Source organism: Octopus sinensis, linkage group LG3, assembly GCF_006345805.1.
Source record: "Octopus sinensis linkage group LG3, ASM634580v1, whole genome shotgun sequence".
NCBI lineage: Eukaryota > Metazoa > Mollusca > Cephalopoda > Octopoda > Octopodidae > Octopus > Octopus sinensis.
The window spans coordinates 60,038,594-60,046,093 of record NC_042999.1 but is presented as its reverse complement, the minus strand read 5'-3'; the positions used below and the strand labels follow the sequence as shown (position 1 = coordinate 60,046,093).

The 7,500-nt window shown below is 37.1% G+C and overlaps 1 long non-coding RNA gene across 1 annotated transcript in view; it reads right to left on the bottom strand.

Moving 5' to 3' along the window:
• LOC118762741 overlaps positions 1–7,500 on the bottom strand; it is a 25,962-nt gene that overhangs the window by 9,437 nt on the left and 9,025 nt on the right. The window contains exon 2 of the long non-coding RNA XR_004998492.1: positions 4,491–4,500. This is a non-coding gene — a long non-coding RNA (uncharacterized LOC118762741). The remainder of the gene's footprint in view (positions 1–4,490; positions 4,501–7,500) is intronic.

The window sequence follows — 7,500 nt, the reverse complement described above, 5'->3', positions numbered from 1 at the left end:
AAAAAGTCCCTGAATAAAGGTTGTTTAAGGATGTTGAATGAAATACCCATGTTTCCAGAGGTGAATTATTCAAACCCCAAAGAATCCCTCTCAACACATAGCTATGATGCTCCCCCACTACTTCTGCTCGTGATCAGAGATGCACATATCGTCAGCCACTAAGGGACATGCTCAGGTGGTTATGGTCAAACAACTGACGAGCAAATCTGTGGTACTGAGCAGAATATTTGCAGTAACCCATCTTTTATACAAAGACAAAACAATGTACATGATGACACTTCCAATCAATTAAGATCAGAAGCCACGAAAGCTATTGCCTGGTACTCATTATTATTATTATTATTATTATTATTATTATTATTATTATTATTATTATTATTAATGCCTTTGCGGCATGCCAGATGAAGATGTCATATGAAATTACTGAATCTTTACCATTAATGCATTTCCTGTAGCAGCAGACTATCGCAATATTTTGAAACGGTAACTGTAAGCTGGGAACCACAGAGCCATGATGTTAGTTTCTTCGTGTCTGATAATCATCAGGAAGAGTAACATACCCTCGAGTGACTATGTAATCAGGTCAGTCCCTGACGCCACAGAGTTTCCACGCAGCGCACCCCCTGCCTGCCTTGACGGTGTGACCACAGTTGCTCAGCGTGCTAAGACGGCTGCGGTGAACAGAAAACCGTCGGATTTTTACTTTGAAGTAGCTTTCTCCAAGGTAAATTCTCTTTCAGGGTTGGAGAGGTGTGCCAACTCCAGAGTTGGATAGAAGGGTTTAAAAGGAGACGCACCTCTGCCAGACGGACTTCGCTCTTTGATATGATATGAAGTTTCGCTACCCTAGACTTTTTTGCCTTTCCAAAGATACTCACACAACACAGAACAATTAATATGCTTAGAAATCTCGGGTGGACAATGTTTTGCAAATAATCCTTCACTCAGATTTTGATGGCATATCGAATATTTATAAGGATTTGAGAGAACTGCACACGAGACGTGACATCAGAACAAACCTGGCAACGTTTTACAATAACATACAGCTCGCAATCAACAGATGCAAGTTGTTTCGTGGGCTTATTATTATTATTATTATCATTATTATTATTATTATTATTATTATTATTATTATTATTATTATTATTTATTATTATTATCATCATCATTATTATTATTATTATTATTATTATCATCATCATTATCATTATTATTATTATTATTATTATTATTATCATATTATTATTAGATTATTATGATTATCATTATATTCTTATTATGATTAGTATATTATTATTATGTTATCATTATTATATTATTATTATTATCATTATTCTTATTATTATTATTATTATTCTTATTACATTATTATTATTATTATTATTATTATTATTATTATTATTATTATCATTATTATTATACTTACGAAAATATCTTGTTTTTGTTTGTTGGAGAGAGGTCGATTTCTTTTATTTTGATTTTTATAGAAAATGTTTAAAGGTTTTTCATTTTCGTTTTTAAAGTAAATGTTTTGCCAGAAAAGTCGATTATGCTTTTTGGATATATTCCAAATTGTTAGCAAACAGTGTACAGTCAGTCGATCTGCCTAAGTTTCGACTAAGTGCCTTGAACTTTTCCAATGTCATATAGGGAAGAAAAAAGAGAGAGAGAGAGAGAGAGAGAGAGAGAGAGAGAAATAAAAATGAAACAAGAAAATTACATCATTTTTTACAAAATCGTGTTATAACTTTCTTACCTTCAAAACACATGTTGGAGCAACGAAAAGGAGAAAACGAACAGCACTAATTTTGACTGGTCGTGTGTGTTAGGAGGGGGGGTCGTCACGCAACACATCATGTATCATTTATTGCACGAGAAACAATATTAACATGAATACCGCGTAATAAAAATATGTCCCCATTTTGCTATGAAATACAAAAAGTAGCATTGTGCGTGTGTGTGCGTGTGTGCGTGTGTGTGTGTGTGTGTGTACAAGAGTTGTCTTATTTCATGCACATCTATAGACGCATATACGCACGCACACACGCGCGCGCACGCGCACATGCACAAACAGGTGCATACACGCACATACTTCTACGTACTTATATACACACATATATATGCAAACTCGAACACACTCATTGCATACACACACACATATACATATATATATATATATGTCCTCTCTTTTACTTGTACTTTTACTGCCTTGTTTGTTTTTACTGTCCTGTTCTTGTTACCACTTTTACCCCTCCGCAAAAAATCCCAAATTTTATTTAATTTGCTGTGCGGGAAGGGCTGTTTCAACGAAGTCATGTCTTGCCCTTACCTTCGAAACACAAAGTAGACGAAGCAGGGGAGGCTGAAGAAGGGGAATATTCCTTGTACTCTGTTTTTTCGGTGTTTAAAAAAAAGTCCGTTTCCATAGTTTTGTTTTTATGTTTTCGTTTCTCATTGTATTCGACGATTTTTTTTTTGTGTCCTGTACCCATATATGCATGTATATATACTTGTAGATGTAGGTATGTACATATATGTATGCATATATGCATGTGTTTTATTTATTATTTTGTTATTATATATATAAATATATTGGTGCAGGCGTGGCTATGTGTTAAGAAGTTTGTTTCTCAACTACATGATGCCGGGTTCAGTCGCATTACGTGGCACCTTGGGCAAGTGTCGTCTACTATAGCCTCGGTCCGGCCAAAGCATTGTGAGTAAATTTGGTGGATGGAAACTGAAATAAGCCCGTCATATACATGTGTATGTGTGTTTGTGCGTCCTTATGTTTGTCTTCCACCACCTCTTCACAACCGGTGTTGGTGTGCTTATGTCCCCGTAACTTACCGGTTCAACAAAAAATACCGATAGAGTCTCTTTAAAAAGTAAGTACAGGGGTCGATTCATTTGAGTGCAAATTCTTCAAGGTGGTGCCCCAGCATGGCCGCAGTCGAGTGACTGAAACAAGTAAAAGATAGAAGATATGTATCTATGTATGTACGTATGTCATTATTCAATTTATTTCACGATTCCTTGCCAATAGAGAAAGAACCGGTTTCTAACCTAGATGCAAGGCTACGTCATTGGAATTTCAACATCAATAACAGGGTATTTTTGTATGTATGTATGTATGTATGTATGTATGTATGTATGTATGTATGTATGTATGTATGTATGTATGTATGTGTGTGTGTTTGTATACATAGCCTTCTGTGCTTCCAGCGTAGTGACATCGTACGTTTAATGTCATCAATTGTTTTGCCATAAGCTCAGCACTCAGCATGGATTTAACTCATTACTTCCTTTAAACGATTGTGATCGCGCAGGAGTGGCTTTGTGGTACGTAGCTTGCTTACCCACCACATGGTCTCGGGTTCAGTTCCACTGCGTGACACCTTGGGCAAGTGTCTTCTACTATAGCCTCGGGCCGACCAAAGCTTTGTGAGTGGATTTGGCAGACAGAAACTGAAAGAAGCCTGTCGTATGTATATGCATGTATGTGTGTACATATGTTTGTGTGTCTGTGTTTGTCCCCCCAACATCGCTTGACAACCGTTAACTTAGCGGTTCGGCAAAAGAGACCGATAGAATAAGTACTAGGCTTACAAAGAATAAGTGCTGGGGTCGATTTGCTCGACTAAATGCGGTGCTCCAGCATGACCGCAGTCAAATGACTGAAACAAGTAAAAGAGTAAAATAGTAAAAGAGCAACTTTCCCCCAACAGATCAAGAAGATACTTTTGTCAATTGTTGTTAAAGTGTCATGGCCGAAAGCGATGAGCTAGTGGAATCGTTACTGCGACAGACAATATCCTGAACGATATTTTGCAAGTCCTTTACATTCAATTCTGTCGTGGTTCATTTTGCCTTTCATCGTTTTGGTGTTGATAAAATAAGTACAAGGTGAGTAATAGAGTCGATGTAATTGATGTGCTCATCACCTAAAACTGCCGACCTTGTGTCAAAATTTGTAACTACTGTTATAAATATGGCGAATTTGTAGAACTGTTAATGCACTGGACAAAATGCTTAGCAGCATTTTCCCAAGCTTCACGCTCTGCGTTCAAAATTCCGACAAGATTACCTTTTTTTCCTTTCGGGGGTCGATAAAGCAAGATACTTCATTTCACGTTGTTCCATTTCACTCAGCTGTCAAAATTTAGTTCTACCTGCATTTCGGTGGGCCACCCTTGTCATTCAAAATTCCGACAAGATTACCTTTTTTTCCTTTCGGGGGTCGATAAAGCAAGACACTTCATTTTACGTTGTTCCATTTCACTTAGCTGTCAAAATTTAGTTCTACCTGCATTTCGATGGGCCACCCTTGTCATTCAAAATTCCGACAAGATTACCTTTTTTTTCCTTTCGGGGGTCGATAAAGCAAGACACTTCATTTCATGTTGTTCCAATTCACTTAGCTGTCAAAATTTAGTTCTACCTGCATTTCGATGGGCCACCCTTGTCATTCAAAATTCCGACAAGATTACCTTTTTTTTCCTTTCGGGGTTCGATAAAGCAAGACACTTCATTTTACGTTGTTCCATTTCACTTAGCTGTCAAAATTTAGTTCTACCTGCATTTCGATGGGCCACCCTTGTCATTCAAAATTCCGACAAGATTACCTTTTTTTCCTTTCGGGGGTCGATAAAGCAAGACACTTCATTTTACGTTGTTCCATTTCACTTAGCTGTCAAAATTTAGTTCTACCTACATTTCGATGGGCCACCCTTGTCATTCAAAATTCCGACAAGATTACCTTTTTTTCCTTTCGGGGGTCGATAAAGCAAGACACTTCATTTTACGTTGTTCCATTTCACTTAGCTGTCAAAATTTAGTTCTACCTACATTCGATGGGCCCCCTTGTCTTGTCATTCAAAATTCCGACAAGATTACCTTTTTTTCCTTTCGGGGGTCGATAAAGCAAGACACTTCATTTTACGTTGTTCCATTTCACTCAGCTGTCAAAATTTAGTTCTACCTGCATTTCGATGGGCCACCCTTGTCATTCATAATTCCGACAAGATTACCTTTTTTTCCTTTCGGGGGTCGATAAAGCAAGACACTTCATTTTACGTTGTTCCATTTCACTTAGCTGTCAAAATTTAGTTCTACCTGCATTTCGGTGGGCCAACCTTGTCATTCAAAATTCCGACAAGATTACCTTTTTTTCCTTTCGGGGGTCGATAAAGCAAGACACTTCATTTTACGTTGTTCCATTTCACTTAGCTGTCAAAATTTAGTTCTACCTGCATTTCGGTGGGCCAACCTTGTCATTCAAAATTCCGACAAGATTACCTTTTTTTCCTTTCGGGGGTCGATAAAGCAAGACACTTCATTTTACGTTGTTCCATTTCACTCAGCTGTCAAAATTTAGTTCTACCTGCATTTCGATGGGCCACCCTTGTCATTCAAAATTCCGACAGATTACCTTTTTTTCCTTTCTTTCGGGGGTCGATAAAGTAGACACTACTTCATTTTACGTTGTTCCATTTCACTTAGCTGTCAAAATTAGTTCTACCTGCATTTCGATGGGCCACCCTTGTCATTCAAAATTCCGACAAGATTACCTTTTTTCCTTTCGGCGGTCGATAAAGCAAGACACTTCATTTTACGTTTTTTTTCCATTTCACTCAGCTGTCAAAATTTAGTTCTACCTGCATTTCGGTGGGCACCCTGTCATTCAAATTCCGACAAGATTACCTTTTTTTCCTTTCGGGGGTCGATAAAGCAAGACACTTCATTTTACGTGTTCCATTTCACTTAGCTGTCAAAATTTAGTTCTACCTGCATTTCGATGGGCCACCCTTGTCATTCAAAATTCGCGACAAGATTACCTTTTTTTCCTTTCGGCGGCGATAAAGCAAGACACTTCATTTTACGGTTGTTTCCATTTCCACTTAGCTGTCAAAATTTAGTTCTACCTGCATTTCGATGGGCCACCCTTGTCATTCAAATTCCGACAAGATTACCTTTTTTTCCTTTCGGGGGTCGATAAAGTAAGACACTTCATTTTACGTTGTTCCATTTCACTTAGCTGTCAAAATTTAGTTCTACCTGCATTTCGATGGGCCACCCTTGTCATATTCGGTGTGTCACGCTGAATCTCCCAGAGAGCTACGTTAAGCGTACGCATGTCTGTGGAGTGCTCAGCCATTTGCACGTTAATTTCACGAGCAGGTTATTCCGTTGATCGAACCAACTGAAACAGACGGAGTGCCTACCCAACCAGCGCCCAAACGTCCCTGCTTTGTATCTAAAGTAGAAAGGATGATAGCACCATGTTTTATTATGTTGAAAATGACTTATTGTCTTCATATCAACTATAAATCCCGTCTTGTTACGTTCCAGTCCATGAGCATCATTTAAGAAGAGGACTAAGAAGTCAGCAAAGCGGAAATCACTTTAAAATTCATCTCTTAAGTATTTTCCTTTTACATTCTATTTAAGCTTTTTAAAGATGCCTTCCAGTGCAGTATCAAAGAGTTTGAGAGATGTTATATTCCCTTGTCTTATTCCTCCTTCGATATTGATCTTTCCAGTTTTAGTGTAAAGTCTTACAGCTAGTGTTCCCAGGCTATAGATTTTTTTTTATTAATAATCTATTCATATACACACACACGTTTTGTGCGTGCATATATACATATATATATATATATATATATATATATATAGATTGATAGATAGATAGATAAGTAGATAGATATATATATATACATATACATATATATATATACATGTATATAAATATATACATACATATATATATATATACTTTTATATATACATATATACATATATATACATAAATATATACTTATATATATATACATACATATATACATATATATATATATATATACATGCATACATACATACATACATACATACATACATACATACATACATACATACATACATACATACATACATATATACATACATATATACGTTCGATATATTCCCTAATCAATAAGAGTTTTAAGTACGGTTGGGCTTTCAATGCTTTCGTAATCAATAAAACCTGAACGCAATGCTTGGCTATATTCTCATATTCTCTACGTTTCTTAATAATTGGGATCGTGACCCGTAAACGGTCGGTTATTGAAAGCCCAACTTCTTAATTCTGCTTGTTCCCTTAGTTGATTCACTCCTACGGTGCTATTGATGTGATATTATAAACATTTTGGTGAAATCTTTCAACAAGTTATGCAAGACACCGCAAGATCTATTGTTGTGGCATTTTTCTTGACGACAGCATTATTTCAACTGCTAGAGGCAGCGAGCTGGTAGAATCGTTAGCACGCTGGGCGAAATCCTGAGCAGTTTTTCGTCTGCCGCTACGTTCTGAGTTTAAAATCCGCCGAGGTCGACTTTGCCTTTCATTCTTTCGGGGTCGATTAAATAAGTACCAGTTACGCTCTGGGGTCGATATAATCGACTTAATCCGTTTGTCTGTCCTTGTTTGTCCTCTCTGGGTTTAGCCCCTTGTGGGTCGTA